Here is a 10,049-nt window from a genome sequence, read left to right as displayed (position 1 = left end):
CAAGATAAACATGGCATTTGAAGACTTCCTATAATTCCTCAAATCAATGTCTTTAGGCCAGTTTTGGAATAAGTAAAACTCGCAATGTAGTCATGTAAATCCATAGATGCACATTTTTTTAAGTTTATTAATTTTGAGAGAGGGAGAGGAGAGAGAGCACGCGCAGGGGAGGGGCAGAAATAGAGGGAGAGAGAATCCCAAGTAGGCTCTGTATTGTCAGTGCAGAGCCAGATACGGGGTTTGAACTTGCGAACCGTGGGGATCATAACCTGAGCCAAAGTCAGTCGCTTAACTGACTGAGCTACCCGGGCGCACCCATAGATGTGCATTTTTATTGTCAGTTTATCTTCCTCTAGTTTTGGGGTTTTATGGTTCTCTTTACCTTCTTGTGAATATATATATATATAATTTTTTCAAGCTTTTTTTGTTCCTATTTTTTACTTTGTATGTTATTACTTTTCTAAAGTATTTTCTCCCTTCTGTTTTCTGAAATGGGCTTGCTGTTAGCAGCGCCCCTGCTGTGCCCCAGGTCCTTGGGCACATTTGACTGGTGAAGAAGCATCTTTCCTGGAACGAACGCAGATGATCTTTCACTGGCTCAGACACCTCTTCGGCCTTGTGTCCCCAACAAAGACCTGTGATCACTGTCGGATGACCCTGAGCATGAAGCAGATTTCAGGGCAGGGAGTGTGGGGCAGGAACATCTGAACCCAAACCGGGACACAGGAGGAGACCAGTATGTGTGTGCTTACATATCAGGAGAGCACTTGAAACGCAGGCTGTCCTGGAAATGTTAGGGCACACAGCCTGGGCAGCCACAGATCTGCATCTGACTCCCGCGTTCCAGACAGCACAGGGCAAGGGGAGAGGAAGCTGTGGCCCCAGCAAGACTCCAAGAAAGTCGAGTTTGTCTCCATTCCAGCTCTCTCCTCTTGTCTACCACCCGCCCCACCCCACTCATGACTGGCTCCTCGCTGGAGTCTCTGAGTCGCGCCATTTTGCAATAAATCCTTCCTTCAATTTTTCCAATGAAAACCTTTCTATCACATTGGGGTTTTAAGAAGAGTCTCTAAGGCATTCAGGCAAAGGAGTCAGTAAGTTGGGAGTTTCGGGTCTCTGGTAAGGTGAGAAAGGGGATTCTCTTTGCAGCCAAAAGGTACTTGGGCGTCCTGCAGTCCATACAGGGCTTCCCGGGCCTGTGTTCCACCTTGTCTTCCCAATGCCCAGTGCAGGACCTTCTAATCCTCTGCAATGGGCTGGCTCTGAGAGCTGCAGGGACAGGGTAGGGAAAGGTCGTCCCAGGCCCCTTGGAGGCTGGGAAACCCCGGAGCTCTCAGCAGAGGACAAGGTGGGGAATTCCCCATATGCTGACCTTGCTGAGGATTGGGAGGGAGCTGGTATAAATCTCTAAATTACTGTCCCTCCTTTTCGTTCTTCAACATTGAACTTGCTCCTTCTTCCCCAAGATCTAGAACAACTTTGGGGAGACCCAGAGAGAAACACGATATTTAGGATCAAGGGTTAATTTAAGATAGCCTAGAATTTTCCTCAAGAAATAGCCAAAATCTAAGGTCTAGATGTCCTCTCACTGCCAGCTGTGACCAACCAGGAAGGGGAAGGGGGAAAATGAACAGTTCCTAAAACGACAGAGGCCAGAGCCTTTGCAAATTAATCTCACCTCCTGTCAGTTGATTTAATGATCCTGACTAACTCCTGAGGAGCAGTGTAGAAGCTGAAGGCTTCTTCCTCTTCTTGCTTCCTCTCATCCCACTGAAGGCGGCCACCAGGCGAGCTGGGCAAGGCCATCCGTGAGCCTACGGCGCCACCTAGCAAAACCAGAAGGGACTCGAGAAGCACCGAGCTGGGATGTTTTCAGTGTTTGTTTTGGTTTGGTTTTTTTCCACAACCAGAAAAAGGGGGTTTCCATTTCATTCAGAGTTCTGGGAAATGGAATTTGTATAAAACCTTCCTTGCACATGATGGAAAACATTTATTAGCATCTCATCAGAGAATGTGGCCCCAAAGCAATTGTATTCAAAACATGAGGATGAGTTTAGTTCTCTAAACTTGCATTTTTTCCCCCCAGTGACAGCTGTGACGATGCAGATTTTGCTTCAGGAAGAATTTGATTCTGCCTTAGCTTTTACATTTTGGAAACGGACAGAGCCACCATTCCTCCTGTTTTCCTTCTTGGTTTTTTCCTTTTCTCTCCCAGGTCAGATTCACCTCTGCATGATACCTGGAAGTCCTGAAGGAACAGAAGGTCACCAAGGACATATTCTAGAGGCAAGTTTAGACACAGCTCAGTCAAGGGGACATTCTGACAATTTTCCAGTGTCACTATGCCCGCTGGAGTTCGGGGAACTGAGAAGAGGCTTCCCCTGTCCCCAGCAACCCAGCCCCATAAGGAAGCACTTGCCAGCCTGCGTAGCCACGGCTTATCCAGGCACCCAGGCGCAAGCACCCACAAATGGACACAGTCCCACCCAGAGACCTGGAGAGTCTGCCCATCAGAGGTGTGCACAGCTCAAATGAAAAGAGACTCAAGGAAGTGGCTAACCTTCCAGCCAAAAGCTGTCTTGATGACCACATTGGAGAGACACCTGTCTTTGCCTTTGAAAGGATGAGGAGAGCGGAGAGGCTGTGAACACGCACTCTGGAGCCAGATGCCTGGGTTCCATGTTTGCTCCTTTCTATTTAAGCCTCGCTTCAGTTCTCTATACAAAAAAAAAAAAAAAAGATCATTCTACTACCTGATGTTTCATAGGGTGAAGACTGAATGAGATAAACTATATAAAATGCTTAGGAGGAGGCTCGGCACATGGCAGGCACTTCATAAATATTAACTAGTGTTTTGTGATCTCAGGGTTTAAAGAAACAAACCTGAATTTCAGAGCACTCTCATAAACCAATTGTGGTTTTCTTTCCCATCTGAAGGTTTCATTAATTAGCACCGCAAACTGTGCTTGTGCAGCTAACCTCAGTGGCAAGTTCTTTGGATATTCCCACACTGGCCGCAGAAACAGGAGGAAATACATCGTCTTAAAAAAAATTCTTTTAGGAGGAAGCACCCAAAAATGTTTGAAGACCACCGAGCTAGCTCACATGGATGCTCAAATAGCAACGATTGGCACTGTTTCTTTTCACTATGATCATTCTTCAACACCCAGCACTATCTGTGGTTGATTCAGGAACTTTCCTGAACACTCCTATGGAAATCAGGCTTCCTTTCATGTTTCATCAGTTAGATTAGAAGTTTCTTAAGAGCAAGGATCTCATCTGGCCACTCCATGCCCCCAAGCAGCTAGAAACTAAACACTGTTTTGTCCCTTCAAGTTAAACACCTAGACAATTTGAAAAGAGGTGATTTGGAGTCAGATGTTACTTGTCAACTGAATGGACACTAGCGCCAAATGAAAATCAGCCTTAACTTTTGGAGCACCTCTTCAGGCTCAGCCTCTGTGGATTGTCATCGAACTTGGTCCATTATCATCTTCAATCAGTGCCTTGCCAGAATCAAATTACAACACAACATTATGAACAGCCCATTTCTTAGGAAGTGGCAAACTGATGTCTTTTTCCCGCAAGGTGAGGTCCTGAAGAGTTTACCAGAAAGACTGACACAGTGAGTAATGCCAGTGAAACAGCACTTTATCTCTAGAAGTCAGGGGATGCACGTCAACGTACAGGACTGCTAAGGCTGAAGCGGAGCACAGAGCTTCCTTGAGCTTCACTGAGCAGGAGAAAGGAGGTTGTGCTCAGGCATCAGTGATGGGGGAAATGACGCGACAAATGTCACATGTTGCATATCTTAGGCCTCGTGTGGCTTTTTAATTTAGTTCTAATTGAGCTGCAAAATAGATTATAAATATTAATTTGATCTAATAGTAGAGTAGTCTCCACTGTTCTGATTTCTTTAGGCTCATCCTGCAGCCGTACTGCATAATCCCACACTCTCATCTGAATTGGGTCAATAGTCCTTGATGAAAAATTCTTGCAACCTCTTTATAGGTGGGGAGTCAAGGATAGACGTTAAAGGCTTTTTGGACTGCCATATTATTTAGCATTCACTTCCGAGTCTAGCTGTAGTGTTCATGTGAGGCACGCCCAGAAATACAATCTTCACCTGTTTATAATGACATATTTATGTAACAGCAGTTACATTCCTTGAGATCTTCTGACTTAGGGGAAGAGTTCTTTATAAGTGAAAACTCTGTTCACAGCAATTGGAGCACAGGATCCCCTTCCTTATCATTACCATATAGTAATACACCAGAGCTAGGAATGGCTTCCTGTACCTTCATATCAAACCAACTCCCAGCCTCTTATATGCCACAATGGTCTAACTCAGTAGAATTCTGTACAAATGATCTCTTTGGCTGCAAAATATGGTCAAGTACATATGCACATATACTTGAAGATACAGGACTTTATGAATCCAATATAATTCTACCAAAAAGATCCCCTGGGCCTTTGAGGAAACTTGGCAAGCAGATTCCAAAATATATATGAAAGAGCAAAGGACCAAGAATAGACAAGACACTCAAGAAGAACCATATGGGAGAACTTGACTTCCAGATATCAGAATTATTCTGGGGCTAAAGCAATTAAGGATATTGGTGGGGAAAAGTTTAGATGGACCAGTGCAGCAGAATACCAAGCACAGAAACATGTCTACATTTGCATAGACATGCGACTGGTTTTTTCTAGAGCTGACATTGCAGATACATGGGGAAAATATTAATTTTTTTCAATATATGAGTATATGGGAAACAAATTACTTGGTACTTTTTGTTTTGTTTTGAGAAAGGGTGCAAGTAGGGGAGGGGCAATGGGAAGAGGAGAGAGAGAGAGAGTGAGAGAATCCTAAGCAGGCTCCACTCCCAGCGCACAGCCCAATGCCGGGCTCCATCTCATGATTGAGATCATGACCCAAGCAGAAATCAAGAGTCGATGCTTAGCCGACTGAACCACTCAGTACCCTGTTACCCACGTGTTTAAAAAAAAAAATTGGAGCCCCTCACACTACAACTTCTGTAAAAGTAGAATTATAAAATTTATCAAAGATTAATATAGGGGTATAATTTTATGATTTTCTGGTTCATAAAGGTTTCTTTGAAAAAAAAAACAGATACCATAAATGATTCTTAAAATGAGAATCAATGAGAATCAACTAGGGGGACCTGGGTGACTCAATTGGTTGAGCAACTGACTCTGGATTTGGGATCAGGTCATGATCTCATGTTTTGTGAGTTTGAGCCCTGCATTGGGCTACAATGCAGAGCCTGCTTGGGATTCTCTCTCTCCTTCTCTCTCTGCCCCTCCCCTGCTCGTGTGTGCATGCACAACAGCGTACATTCTCTTTCTCTCTCTCTCAAAAATAAAGTCTTAGAAAAATGAGGTCAACTATATTAAAATTAAGTTTATGCTCCTTAAAAGATACCATAATGAAAGTAAAAAGGTAAAGCAGAAACTAGAAGAAGGCATTTGCAACACAAAAGATTAATCTCCAAAATATATAAAGAATCCCCATAAATCAATAAGAAAAAGACAACTGATTAATGGGCAAAAATTTGAAATGTGCATTTCTCAGAAGAGAAAGAAATAGACAAAAACCACAGAAAATGAACAATTTTATTAAAAATTAGAAAAAAATACAAATTAAAACCATAATTATCAGTTACCATATACCCAAGCAGTAAGAATACTGATGATAGCCAATGTTACTGAGAATGTACAGCAATAGTTATGTTGGAAGATAATTTGGCACCGTCTAGTATGTTAGAAAAGTAGACAAACTCTATGACTCAGTAATTCCACCCCAAGGTAGAGTCCCTAGAGAAACTCATGCGCTGTGTCCTGGGAGACATGTAGAAGAACGTTTCATAGCAGCTCTGTTTGTTTGTAATTAGGGAAAGAATCCTGAAGACAGACGGAATGTTAATAAACAGAAGAACAGGTAAATAAATTGTGGCATATTCACAATGACTACATCAATGAACAAATCAAAAAGCCACACTCATTATGGATGGAATTCAGAAAGAAAACACTGAGTATAAAGCACAAGTAGTAGAATACAGTAAAACTTGGATAGTGAGTAACTTGTTCTGCGAGTGTTCTGCAAGATGAGCAAACATTTCTAATAACTTTTAACTTGATCAACGAGCGATGTCTTGCAATATGAGTAGGATGTGATGCCAAATGTCACACGATCACAACTGAGCCAATGGTTCTTGAAATTTGCTTTGAGGTACCAATGATTTGGATTATAACTATGTTTCCAGAACAAATTATGCTTACAAACCAAGGTTTTACTGTACATGCAAAATGACATCATTTACATAACATTCAAGAACATGTAAAATGAAACAATATGTTCTTTGGGGATGTCAATATATAAGATAAAACTATAAAGACAAGCAAAGGGATGATGAATACAAAACTGCAGGTAGTAGTTACCTCTGACAGGGAATCAGGAAGGCTTCCAAATAATGGTAATGGTCTTTCTTAAACTGGGTGGTTGGTAATAGATTTTTGTTGCATTATTATTATTTAAACTTCCCACACTTTATAACATTTTTATTTATTTTTTTTAGAGAGAGAGAGCGCATGCACGAGTTGGGGTGAGGGGTAGAGGGAGACAGAAAGAGAGAATCTCAAGCAGGCTTCATGCTCAGTGCAGAGCATGATGCAGGGCTTGATCCCACAAACCTGGGATCATGACCTGAGCTAAAATCAAGAGCAGGATGTTCAACTGACTGAGCCACCCAGCTGTCCCTATTTTGAAATAGTTTTATATTCATATAGAAATTTTTAAAGAGCAAAGTGAGTCCCCATGTATCCTTCACCTAGCTTCCCCTAGTCAATTATCAAAACAAGAAAGTTGACCTTGGTGCCACATACGATAAATTAAACTGTAGCCCTCATTCAGATTTCGCTGTTTTTTACATGGACTATTCATGACTTTCAGTGTGAGTGTGCATGTGTGTGCACCTCTGTGAAGTTCTATCACACACATATTTTTGTGTAACCACCACCACCATCAAGATACAGAACTTCTCAGGGCACCTGGGTGGCTCAGTTGGTTAAGCATCTGACTCTTGATGTCGGTTCAGGTCATGATCTCAAGGTTCATGAGCTCAAGGCCCACATCGGGCTCTGCTCTGTGCTGATAGTATGAGGCTGATTTGAAATTCTCTCTCTCTCTCTGCCCCTCCCCTGCTCGAACTCTCTCTGTCTCTGTCAAAAATAAATACACTTTTAAAAAAAGATACAGAACTTCTCCATCACCACAAATAAACTTGATAGTCTCACCTACTCCCCAACCCTAAATCCTAGCAACCGTCTGTTTTTACTACTGTAATTTTGCTACCCTGTTTATTTGTTTAATGTTCTTTTGTTTCTATTTAATACCTTTTAAAAACTCTACCTCCAAAGGGATGAATACTTGGCACGTAGAAAGGAGATCCCCACCATCTGTCCTGAGCCTATGTGGTGAACTTTTCCTAGGCTTGCTGAATAGCCAGGCACCTCGTGTTCCCCACAACTCACCTTCCTCACCCCCTAAGAGACCACAGGTAATGGTAAGAACACTTTTTTCTCTTTGGTGGGTCATGTCAGAATCAGAAGACAACCCTGTCTTCGCTAACTTGCCCTTCCCCCTTGCCCTCGGGCCACTGCAACGGGGTAGCAGCTTATGACAGTTTCCGTTTCAGAGGGTGAAGTTAGCCTGGCATAGAGAAATCTCACCAAGCAAATGAGACACAGATGGAGAAAGTAAAGCCGCACTGTGAGTCATCACAGACTGACAGCTCAGCACCTAAAGTCGTACTTTCGGTTTTCATCCCTGTCCCAGTAGGCTGGCCGGCTCCTCTAGCACCGTCCCTGGCGGATCCCAGGCTCCTGGTGGCAGGCTGCTCCCTACGCAGCCGGTTTAGGTTGAAGCCAAATGTTTCAATCCATTTGAAGCCCAGCCAGGTTGCTTGCCTCTCCTGGAATCTGCCCCACCTCTTCTGTAATGTGCTTCCTTTTCCTCCAACCAGCCTCTTGGGGATAAAGCCTTCCGCTGCGCTATGCCTTTTCATGTAAAAACAAAACTCTATCCCATTAGGGCTCTTGTAATTCCCATGATGTTTACTGCATCTTTCAAACCTGCTTCAAAACAGCCTCTGACTCCTCCCTTTTTCCCCCCCCTCTTTCTAGTTGAGGTGTGTTTTCTTTGGTTTCGTTTCCAATTTATAGCACTCAACCAGGCAGGTATAGGCAGACCCTGTTTTGCCACAATCAATCAGTTCCTGGAATCTTTCTCATAAAGGGAATCATATTTCCTTCTAAGAACAATGCCATAATTGGAGGTTCCAGTCCTGAAGAAAGTCCAATAACAATTAAATAACTTAGTAAACTGCGTGCCTTAGGATATTATCTTATGACAAGTAAGCCTGAGAAACACTGGATTTAACAAACTTAACTCCCACCCCCTGCAAGAATGGTCAGATCTTTTTGTAACCCACAGCCTTTTTGTGGGGTAGAAAGGCAAGTTTTCTACCAGCTACTTGAATGTAGAACCACCATTGACTTGAAACATATATATGATAATAATATATCATTTTTTCTTAAAATTAAGGTTTTTATTTATTATTGAGAGACAGAGACAGACAGAGCATGAGCATGGGAGGGGCAGAGAGAGAGGGAGACACAGAATCTGAAGGAGGCTCCAGGCCCAACGCGGGGCTTGAACTCACAAACCGCAAGATCACGCCCTAAGCTGAAGTCCAATGCTTAACCAACTGAGCCACCCAGGTGCCCCTATGTATCATTTTTTAAAAAGCAAAGTTAAAAGACCTGAGGACTCTATTCTCCAACTCCTGCAAAAGGAGCACAAACCAGCTACATGTGCTGAGTATGCTCCTGTGTGCTCTCCGGACCCACCCTCCACGTCGCCATACCCCCAGACCCACTCTCCACCTCCCCATATCGCCATGGCAGCTGACGGATGAGAATGGCTCCCTTGCCCTTCACTCACGTCTCATCCACAAGTGTTGATCCCAGGATCGCTTCCCCGTAAATGTGTTCCAGAGAACCCAACCTCGGACAAGAGTCAAACAGCTCTATAGATATTATGAGAAGAAACAGTCTTCCTCCCTTTACATTTCCAGTTTTCCAGAAGTAAGTAGTTCCAACTTCTTTGATATACTCTTTGCTTATCTCTGGAAAAAAATGATTATGTTGATATTTTTGAGTACTTCTGTTTTAGGCATTACCAAGCAACTTTCTTCAGTGAAGACTAAGGATATTGCTCTCTTTCTCTCTCTCTCTCTCTCTCTCTCACACACACACACACACACACACACACACACACACACACCACCACACTTTTCATCCACCTACGGCCTTAGTGAAGCTAGAATCAATACTCAGTAAACATATTAGTATGATTATTACTATGATTATACATAAAGGAAAAATAATGCTTAGCACTGTAACAGAACATGATTGCTTTTTCCATTCACACTTTCTTTCCCTAAAGTTAGTATGTCTTGCTTTTCCATTTGCTCAATTTTCTATATATTTATTATTGATTTATTTCCAAACGCTTTTCCTCTTGATAAGTCTCCTCTTGACAAATTCAAAGAAATGAACATTCCATCAATTTCATCTTCTTGAAGACGTCTTTTCTAGAGCCTCTGGCCTGCAGTTACCTGAAGGGACTGACTTCTAGTGCTGTCTCCTGCCTGTTTTCTTGGAGTCTCCTCGCATGATTTCCTTCACAGCTGTCTTCCATTGGATCTCTTCTTTTCCTCTTCACTGGTTTACTTCCTTGTTTTGGTAGGTCACACCCTTCAGTAGTTTCCTTAGCAACAGTGCATGGGAGGTCAAGTTTTTGAGGTCGCACTTGGCTGAGAAACAGCCTATTTTACCTTTGTACTAGGCTGATTCAGAAAGGTGGTGGGTCTAATGCCTCTTCCTTTGCTAAGCATTTGTCTTTGGCAAAATCTCTTCTCCCTTTTACGGTTCTCCTATCTGCTGAGGCAGCCATGCAGAAGGAGTCT

At 42.9% G+C, this 10,049-nt stretch overlaps 1 long non-coding RNA gene across 1 annotated transcript; it reads right to left on the bottom strand.

Moving 5' to 3' along the window:
- Positions 1–1,975: 1,975 nt before the first annotated feature.
- Positions 1,976–9,134, bottom strand: LOC144231046 (uncharacterized). The gene is made up of 3 exons (XR_013334968.1): positions 9,023–9,134; positions 2,561–2,717; positions 1,976–2,248 (listed from the first exon to the last, which is right to left on the bottom strand). It is a non-coding gene; the product is annotated as an uncharacterized LOC144231046 (long non-coding RNA).
- Between the last annotated feature and the right edge of the window lie 915 nt (positions 9,135–10,049).

This window comes from Crocuta crocuta, unplaced genomic scaffold (assembly GCF_008692635.1).
Source record: "Crocuta crocuta isolate KB4526 unplaced genomic scaffold, BGI_CrCroc_1.0 scaffold4, whole genome shotgun sequence".
Classification (NCBI taxonomy): Eukaryota; Metazoa; Chordata; class Mammalia; order Carnivora; family Hyaenidae; genus Crocuta; species Crocuta crocuta.
Note: the sequence above shows the minus strand (reverse complement) of the source record. Positions and strands in the feature narration are given on the sequence as shown.